General features: G+C 34.1%; 2 long non-coding RNA genes across 2 annotated transcripts; one reads left to right on the top strand and one right to left on the bottom strand.

The window, feature by feature from the left end:
• Positions 1–876: 876 nt before the first annotated feature.
• Positions 877–2,063, bottom strand: LOC138322393 (uncharacterized). Its single transcript, XR_011208381.1, has 2 exons — positions 1,864–2,063; positions 877–1,277 (listed from the first exon to the last, which is right to left on the bottom strand). It is a non-coding gene; the product is annotated as an uncharacterized lncRNA (long non-coding RNA).
• Positions 2,064–7,151: 5,088 nt separating this feature from the next.
• Positions 7,152–8,586, top strand: LOC138320600 (uncharacterized). The gene is made up of 2 exons (XR_011208218.1): positions 7,152–7,481; positions 7,883–8,586. It is a non-coding gene; the product is annotated as an uncharacterized lncRNA (long non-coding RNA).
• Positions 8,587–10,613: the final 2,027 nt, after the last annotated feature.

Raw genomic sequence — 10,613 nt, forward strand, 5'->3', positions numbered from 1 at the left:
AGATTGAAGTAAGTGAAAAAGAAAGAAGCCTATGTAGATACATGTAAAACCTTTTTTGCCTATTTTCATTACGTGTATATTGGCACACTGTGAATTTTTACTGAACCATGTTAACTATCACTGTGCATTTCACCACGAGTCCTCCACATCTGAGTCTCAAGTTTGTATCCCATTTAGTTGCAGTTGCCAGTTACTAACTTGGTCGTTAGTTTTCCCCTACCAATAAACCTGTCCTTAAAGTGAACAGTCGGGCAAGGATGGTTAAAGTCGGTAAAAATGATGTGAATGTATCCAGTATAATTTCTTATGAAATGGAAAAATAAAATCTCTCGTCAAAATCTGTCTGCGTACGAAGAAATTAATTTAAAGTATGGAAATTCTAAAACGTCCTCCCGGCTCACTATGTCCGTGGGTACATTTCCACGCAGCCTCGTTTTCAATGCTTTCAACTTTTCTGTACTTTAATGGTCAGAACTGGGAAACTAAGCAGAACTTGACCGTCGTATTAATATGTGAGAACTTTTGGAAGGCCAATGAACGCATTTAGACTGGTTTTCTTTGCCCAACTATTCACTTTAAATAACCCCTACTGATAATAGGGTAATACACCAGTCAAACAAAACCAACCTGATCGAGTGAAAAGTAGGAAGTAATTTCGATCAGAATGACAAAAATATGGTGACAAGAGAGATGCTAGGACATCAAGTGAATTGGAAGTAGCTTTGTAAGGCAACATCCACTGCATTATACTGTTGTCCAGAATTACTTTATAGTAAAAAGCTCCTGATGTTTGTGAGATCAATTTCAGCTCTCAAAATATGTACTCCTTTTTGCAGTACACAGTTAATACATGTTGAATGATAAAACACAAGAAAAAACTGTTGTTAATTTATTATGAAAACTTAAAAGACATCTTAAAATAAGCGAAGGTTCAAGTGAGATTTGAGATTTCATTTCCCCCATCTGCCAGGAAACATGATGACCGTGTGTGGTTCTCTGGCGTTGATATACTTGATCAGCTCTGCACAATCCTCAGACTGACAATGAACCTCTACTCCTCGGAGTTGTCTTTCCTTGTTTCCATTGACCTGACTCTGAGCATCAGTTGGTTGTCTCCCCTTGGAGTCTGGCATCACAACAATTTTGGGTTGTCTGCCCATTACATCGATAGTGTGAGGGACGGTTGGTTCTTTGTGTGGTAGGACCGGAACACCACTGACGTATACAGTAGATAATGTAGCGATGGTGATGATGGCAACGTAGCTGTACATATTTATCTGTAAAGTATCCAAATGTTCATAAATCGTAACTTTTCAAATAAGTAGCGTTTTATCCAGAGGATTTAACAGTCTACAAAATGCGAATCGCAATGGGTGCTGTACTGTAAAGGAAAGGCATCATCATCATCGTCATTAAAATATTCAGAGTAATTGAACTAACGAACTATCTATCTACATCATTGTAAAATAATTAAAGAGGAAATTTATCAATGAAAAAGAGCAAAATATCAAAAACAGATCATAGGAAAAACCAGAGGTTTATTATGGTTTGTACACGTGGAATAATAGATGCCAAAATATTTCTTTCTATTATACTGAAATAATTGAATTTAAGAAACTTCATAAAAATCCTTTACTCGGAAGAACATCTAAACTGATGCAACTTAACAAAACTATATATTTATTTTTTCTATATTTAGTTATTATTAATACGCAAATAATAATAATAAGATTGATTTAAAATTAATTTAAAATAATTTAAAATTAAATAATATTTACATAAAATACATAATTAAACAATGATAGAGGTAGGTAATATCTGATGTTTAAACACCAATAAAACCACCACTGAAATTGTACTTACATCAGGCCCTATACCGCCCGCAGTATGGCCGTAGTGTGATGGTGAAGAGGCTACTCGGTCGGAATTGAAAATTTAATTTGCTAAGTACACTAAGCCCCGCCATATTTATACATGTGAGTGAGATAAGGTCAGGACCCCCAGGCCGCCTTGGGTAGAACACTTGTATTTACTTTACCAAAAGAAAGCTATTTCTGTCTGAATATCTACCATTCAGTGTCGGTATGTGACAGACTTCCTTTATGACGTATGTATCTGTCAGGTTTAGTAAACAATTGATGGATTGTCATCATGTCAAATGTGGTTAATCCACAGGGTCCGTATCCGAGATAAAATTATCTCACTTTTATACAGATTAAGACAGGTGAAAGAGTATAAAAATATTTACACTGATAGATAATTAAGAAAAGAGAATACTATTATATTTCCGCAAATAATTTTGTTTTGCAAAATCGACATCTTTTTGTTATCATTTTAACTCTTAGTTATAAATCGGCTATATGATCTTTATTACGATATGGTTATCAAAAAAGCGCCAACTAAGATGGTTAAAAAGTTTTGATGTTCTATAATTTACGTTCATCATAACTCAATTTGAGGACATGTAATACAACCAGTATAGAGGACATGTTTTGAGATGCCGAAATGAAAGAAAGATGTAAGGTACATCATTATCATATAATTTAATATTGATAGAATAAAGGTATTCGTAACATTGTTACTTTATACATATCCAACGATAGTTTGTTGCAGGATTCCACCCTACATAGTTCATTATGTTGATAATCTTCTGTCGAAATCATCCTCCAAAGGAAAAGCTACGACCCAAATGAGCTTAGTGAATATTTTTTATTGATAAGTTTTTTTTATTAGAACTTGTAGAACGATTCGGTATAAACAACAGCTGGATTTTTAGTTGTACTGTCTTTGACACATTATGTTTATTTACATACATTCTATATTTTGAGATGATCCAAAATTATATCCATCTTCCCTGTTGTATTTTGCACCAAAAACGATAACCAGAAGACGTAATTTAACTTTATTAAAACTGTTTGAGCGAAATAACCTTATAAATTATAGAATAGTATCTAGATTCCAGAAGGCGCTGATTGACTAAAAAAACACCTCATCCACCTAGTCGATCAGGTGTCATTATTTCTGAGTGGCGATATTTAGGAGGAATCTTTAGTTTGCGGTCGTTGAGGCTGCTGTGATGGTTGTCTGTGTCACAAAGAACAACGGAATCATCAATACTGTGTCCTTTCTGGAGAAGTGTTGGTCCGTTTATTTTACTCGATGTTGAGTTGACACGGTCTTTCTCTGAATCAACTTCCGGAGGTCATTTGACATCCGTGGTAGACTTGGTTTAGTAAGCTAGTATAGGATCTGGGTGCTGGGCGATTTTATCTAAATATCTTCTCCTGTTGTATCTGAAACTTGCATGTCTTCCTGGAATATATTGTCTTTGGAGTTATTGATTGATATTGGTAAGGATGAGGTTTAAAGTATCCTGATATAATAATTTCTAGTATCAAACATTAATTACTTCTTTCACATCACTGATTGTTTGATGCCTTTTTTTATCAAAATTTAAAATAAGTTCCTTAATGTTTGGGTACCAGTCAGGTTAGCTTCTCTCCAATCTACATTGTTGATGTCGGGACAACGACATATGGAAAACATTTCCCAAGACCGATACTAAGACAGATCGGATAGTCGACAGGGAAGGCCAAGCTCTATTTACCAGAAAGAGAAGCACCAGACAGAAAAAGTCCGGCCTCTATATCTGACTTCTGTCTGCTGTAGCTCCTGGAACTCATTTCACCAACCACATAATAAACCATGAAGAAATAACATCTTCTGTCACCTGCACCATGGTTTCATTTCGTACCAAAGTGATCCTGTAAAACATAATTGTATGGATTGGACATTTCGTACCAAAGCGATCCTGTGATACATAATTATATGAATTGGACATTTCGTACCAAAGCGATCCTGTGATACATAATTATATGGATTATACATTTCGTACCAAAGCGATCCTGTGATACATAATTATATGGATTAGACATTTCGTACCAAAGCGATCCTGTGATGCATAATTATATGGGTTGGACTTTGTTGAAGATATTACATTTGTCACAATGAACATGGTACACAAGAAGCAGACGGATTTTCCTGCCATGGACTTCTCTAAGGCCTTTGACAAAAGCCTATCGCATACTGCTCATTCACAAGCTACACAAATATGTCTCCATTCAGATAACACATGGATGAGGCTTTACTACCTAATCGATAGTCAACACAAAATAGGCTGATGTAGTTGATTTGGAAACATGGAATAGTGTAGACGTAACCTATAGAATACCTCAGGAACCAGTCATGATGAATTATCAGCCTCCCTCACCTCCTTTACATCAATAAAACTCCACTTAATGTCACTTCAGACATCAACACCATCTTACAACAACCAGCAAGATATCAACAAATACTAAAATACTCAACCCCCCATTGTCTAACACTGAAAGCAGTTGCATCGACCTAATACCTCATATACATGAACGTATCAAACCAAAAAGCTACCAACTGAAGAATATATAAGTTTAAGTATGGGACTCGTACCAACATAAAAGACATTGATAGACTACCATGTATGCCACCATCCCATACAGGCTAATGGTAACACCATATTAGATTGCATTGGATGAACATCAAATGCAAGCCAGAAGACAGAAAACAAGGCTTTGCATGGCGATCAAGGTCAATCACAATCTTGTAAATTCCACTTTCAAGAATGATCACGATACTGCATACCAAATGAAATATTGTAGTGGCTATAGGAAGACATCATTTTGACTATCTGACATCAGGGAATGGAACTTACATGACTGAATGTTTTCTGATCAACTTTCTTTAGCGTTTCGTGTATTGAGTGTCAATAGTTTATCTGTTTTCAATATTGAACTATGTACATTCTTTTAATGGTCATTGTAGACATTAATATGCAGAAGAAGAAACAGAAATTATTTCAACAACTGCAGCTAGACTCATCGGCTAATTATACGCCCAGAAAATAGTTCTTCATTCAGCAGCAGTAATTTTGTTACCTGAATTTGGGTGAGTTTGGCAAAATAAGTTCCTTTCTGTCTTAGTCATAAAAAGTCTACTTCGAGAAAAGTCGTCAGGAAGTGTCGCCGCAATGTTATAATGGCCATGTTTTATTAAAGTCCAACTACGTTTCAGAAACGACTTTTAATTCTATCTGTCAGTTTTAGTCAACTAACGTGCGGTATTTAGGACGGTGGCGAGAAACACAAAACGACCCTCGTTAGAAAAATTACCATTTGATTTATTTCAATAGAATTGTTCATAGTTACTATACTAGTTCTTTTTAACATAAAAACTCTAATGCATGGCTGTGACAATTGCGATGAAGAAAAAAATACTTATTTATTGCAATGCATATCAGAATATATATCTGAAACCAAAAGATTTTTTTAGGTTTCTCTTCTATGATATGTTGGGGAGATACACTAATAATAATATTAATTTATAATGTAATGTTAAATGTTAAAATATTTTGTTGATAATTGTACTATACCGGATTTGTTTGGAGATGGCTAATATAGGCTTTGTCTGTTGCCAAATTCATTTGCATATTATTTGCAATAAAATTTGTGGAAATTGATAATTGTTCAGAAGGTGACGATACGTGTAGTATTAGCGGTAAGTTATTAACTTTTGCGACTCTACAAAATTACCAATCTCGTTTTACATTCCCCTTTTAAAAATAAAACGCCGTTTTTGTACGGTAGTAACCTTTATGTTGTGTGTTTTTGTTGGATACGTGTTATTGACATACATATGGCTACTTAAATTTTTCTTTACTAATCACCATTTAGAATAATTCCGGAGTTGTAAAGTGGTATGATGCCTCATAGTTTTACAAAGCAGTCCAGATTTTTCGATCAATCCTAAATTCTGGAAACCATTTTAATGACTAGTATACTATGATAAAAAGAAATGTTTATATTTTATTACTTGTAAATGTGTTTTCATTATTGAGCTAATAACCGTATTGAATACTGTACATGCCGCGATTCTAATATTGCTGGACTGATGTTTCACTATGTATTCTTATCTAAATATGTCAATATCGCAGAAAATTAAAAACCTTTAATAAACATTTGCCGATTATTTCATTTCATGATGTCCCGGTTATATTATTCCCAATATAGACGTTTTTAATTATTGTGCATTAATTTTAATTACTGTTTTCAAAATGTCTTCTTTTAATAATCAAAGGTTACTTCTTTTCAATTTTATCAAATTGGCAAAGCTATATCCTATCTAAAATGACACTCTTTAATTAAAAAGATTTTAAGGTTCTTCAGTCCCCTTGAACATGCTAGGCGCACGTTAAGAATGGGTGTACTATCCCTCCATTGTAACCCGTATAAAGTCACATTGTCACGCTAACGTCGGGGTAGACAGCCAGTAGTATTAGGAGTGGAGATTTATTTAGATCGGGCGTACTTTATTTTGAGTCGGATTGATGAGGAATTGAGGAGGAAACAAGCCCACGACTTCCCTGATAAGGTCAAACATTTTAATGCAGTGAGGAGATAAATGTATCCCAAAATAATCCGCCACGAGAGGCCACGAAGGGCCAACGTGTGGGGGACGCTCCTTTATACGTTGAAAAATATGAGAAATATTTTATAAACTTAATGTTTGAAAATAAAAAATACCCTTAATATTGACTCAACTGTAATACAAATATTTCATATTTCATATGATTAAAAAAAACCTTGATCATGTTCATGAAAAAACGATGTTGAAAATGGGTCCATGATGTACTATATGGAATAGCAAAAACTATCAAACTATATTATTTTGAAATTCAATAAATATGACTATTTTCAACTCTTTCACATCTTTAAGAACATATTTACAGTATTTACCTTCAACTGTGTTTTTCTAAATTAAGCATATTTTAAATTGCAAATGTAATGAAGGTTAATATCGTGGAAATAACTAGTTTGATTATTGACAGAGGTGATTATTCTGACAAATTAAAATCATAATTTCAAACTTTATAGTATTTTAGAGGTACAGGCCAGAACACTAAGCTCTCTTACTTTGTATGATTATTTTTTTATTTCGCCTTTTCCCATGATTTGCGTGATTTTGAATTTAGGCCTGTATTATTATTCACTAGAATTTGTTGAATTTTATCTACGATAAACACATTTTAGATATTCGTTCCATATTTCAGAATCCCTAGCATAGCCTCAATCTATATCACACCATACGATTTGATGTGACGAATAGTTCCCTAAGTAGAAATCGGGAGCTCAAAAAGACGCGATATTGAACAAACATGGATTCTTTGGTGAAGATAGCTACATAAGGTGTGCACTAAAAGCGGATTTAACTTCAAAAAGATTGACATGTGTATCTAATCATTAAAACATGAAAGAAAACGACATCAACCGTTCGCCTAGTCATTTTCTTCGGGATATAAAAGTAGTATTTGGACTAAATCCAGTTTAATGAAAAGCTTGGTGGACTTGACCAGATACCGGACGGTTTGAGACGCAAGTTGAACCACGTTGGTAAGTAATACTATTTTTTTATGTATATTTTGTAACAATTTGTTCACATTAATGGTCAAAACTGGACACCGTAAGCAGAACTTGACCATAATTATGGTATGCAATGACTTTTGGAAGGCCAAAGAACGCATTTAGACTGGTTTCCTTTGCCCGACTATTCACTTTAATAATAATACGTCGATATATATTACCAGTAGAAGCCAAATCATTTATACCCACACTGATATGTCATGGCGCATTTAGAAAGTGACCAAGAAAGTTTTTCATGTTCTATAAAACTGCAGCGTCAAATATGAAATGATGAATACCGAAAACCGAGATCCGATATAACGGACTTAATTGTTTACAGAAAACAATTCTGATGCCTTCATTATTTAGGTGATATTCTCTTTCATTCACAGATGATGCATCGAACTTTGATTGTTACTTTATTGGCGCTGGTGCCTTGTTTAGCAATGCCCATAATAGACAACTCGGGTAAGCAAATGGATGCACTTCATACGAATCACATGTTTAAAGATGCCACAAATATGGATACCGTCAGTTTAACAAATTGGGATTCTCATTGGCAAGGTAACGATGTCCTGGACACTAAAATGAAACACGATTTCAGTGAACCCGAGACTAGAGAACCACCACAAGAACTTAAGGCGTTTATTGGTCCTTGGAAGAGTGTGAATTCACTAGATAAAATGGAATCTGATTTACCTGACGTCATTCTACCGAATGATGACACGTGGAGTGCACGTGAGAGGCGTAGTAACGGTTTCCTCACTGTCAATGTGAACTGTAGTGAACACCCAGATCTGTGTCAGCAGGCTGTAGCCTGGTTACAACAACACGACAGGCAGGTACCCGCATCCCTGTTACAATGGCAAGGATAACCACAGTAAAAAAGTGAAGGAATCTCGGACTGTATAATCAAATCTCTCATTAAAAAAGACGGGTTGAATTGGTCCTTTTCTTTTCATGTATAATAAAATAACGATTTTTGATTTATTTTTAAAGGAAATACCAACTGTGAAGCAATTTTGATGTATCTTAATTTATTTCTGATTTTAACAAGTTATATGTTAGAACAAATAAAGAACTTTGTCAGTGCGCAGCTGACTGCTTCATTAATTTTTTAATGAAAAAAACATATTTCGATATGATACGATAAACTAATTTTAATTTGCGTCTACAGAAAGGCATTATCATTATCAATGTTTTTTTCAACCTTGTTAATCCCAATATATGTCGATGCACGCTTATGAAATTGTATAATGTTGGCCTTCAGATCGCTCCGTCAATACGAAATAGTTATGTTGTAACTTTTAACGTTTAACATTTTGCATAATGTAATGTTATTGTTGCATACAAGAAAACGAAACCACTACATATGTATACAATACTACTAGGAGTTCGCAACGCATAATTTCACTACATAGTATTCATATTTTTATTGTCCTAACTCATGGATAGATTTCAACCCATTTTCGTGTTCCCAAAAAAATATATAAACATCGTTCTCTTCTTTATTACATTCTCTATTAATAGATAATGAAACAATAAACAATGCCAAAATAGTTTTATCATATTTCCTGAAAAGCACGACAAAGAATTATACTGACATTTCTATTGTTTACTAAAATTATCGTTTTCCACTATGATCTGGCTTTAATTAGGATTTTTTTAATGCCTTTTATAAATATCATTCAATTGAGTTTTCAAAATGGGGCCAAAACAGTCTTTGATTTCAATTTTCCATTTCTGGGTGGGATTCTCTCTTTAAGTAGGTTTAGTAACTGTGGCTAACTCTGACGTTCCAAGGTATGGAGACATCTGAACTACAAGAAGTATTTACTGTGACTATAGAGTTTTACTGTCAGTATTTTAACATCATTATATTATAAGAGGATAATTATAATTGTGTCTAGCTCCTTATTCCCGCAATTATAGCTGAAAACAACTAATGTCAGTTTTGAATGACTTGGCTTTTTTCAACCTCATACGATATCAATGACTATATTAGCGTTTCTAATCAAGATAATGATAGTTGACATCAAGTATGGGGGCTATGGTGTTTGTAAGACGGTCTTGAGAACGGATTAATGGGTTTTATTAAAACATCATACTGTAATTGTAGGTAGCATATGATGCATCACATCATGGGGTTGTACTTGGGATAAGGGTCAACTAGAAAGGTTACCGTTACTTAATAGATTAATTTACTACATTTTGTTTTACAGACGATAACTTCAGAAACGATTGATGGAGTTTGTTGCAGCTTCATAAAATGGTACCAAATGTTGTGACAGACTGGGATTAGATTGATCACTGTTGCTTAACACATTTTCCATCAAAATTTGGTTTCTTTAAATGATTTTAATGAAAAGTCTTGCACGTGTCAAGCATAGAAATATCTGTGACAAGAGTCCAAGGTTCGTTAGTTTAAGGTCGAGATGACCAATGCTGTTACTTATAGAAAATCATAGCTAAACAGTGTGAAGGCTTTCCACACCAGTTTCAATCTATGTTTTAAAGGATCAAAATATCTAACATACATTTCAGGATAAGGTTACCATTGCTATTTTAAGTAAATAATTTTCTGGACTACAGTGACTTCCTTTCACCATTATCACTGTACAGCGTGTAACTACATAGCCAGACATATGTATTAGTATATGTAAATATATATGTGTTTCTGTACAAAGTAACTTGGTACTGTGAGGTCAAAGTTAAGGTAACTGCAACAGTTTGTTGGGACCAGCAGGGGACAGATGTTTAACAATTCTCAGATTGTTACATTATAGAAATTTCTAACCAGTATTACTTATATAATTTACATTTACACTAAAATGCTAACTTGTATTATTGGATTTATTTCTATCAAAATATCATTATTCCGTCCTTGCATATTATAGGGTTAGCTCCCTTCCTGGTAGGTATCCATTGTGGCTTCATTATTTTGTGAGCTCTATTCATATCCTTTTTTCTCTGAAAAGTATGACATTACATTCCCAAATATATGACGACGTCAGAATCAATACCTACCTACAAGATCAGATAACTCTGTAATATGCGAACACAGAATAAGATAAGTTACAAGGAGGCATCTCATTGTACTGGTAATATGAACGGCAATGAATC

Source organism: Argopecten irradians, chromosome 4, assembly GCF_041381155.1.
Source record: "Argopecten irradians isolate NY chromosome 4, Ai_NY, whole genome shotgun sequence".
Classification (NCBI taxonomy): domain Eukaryota; kingdom Metazoa; phylum Mollusca; class Bivalvia; order Pectinida; family Pectinidae; genus Argopecten; species Argopecten irradians.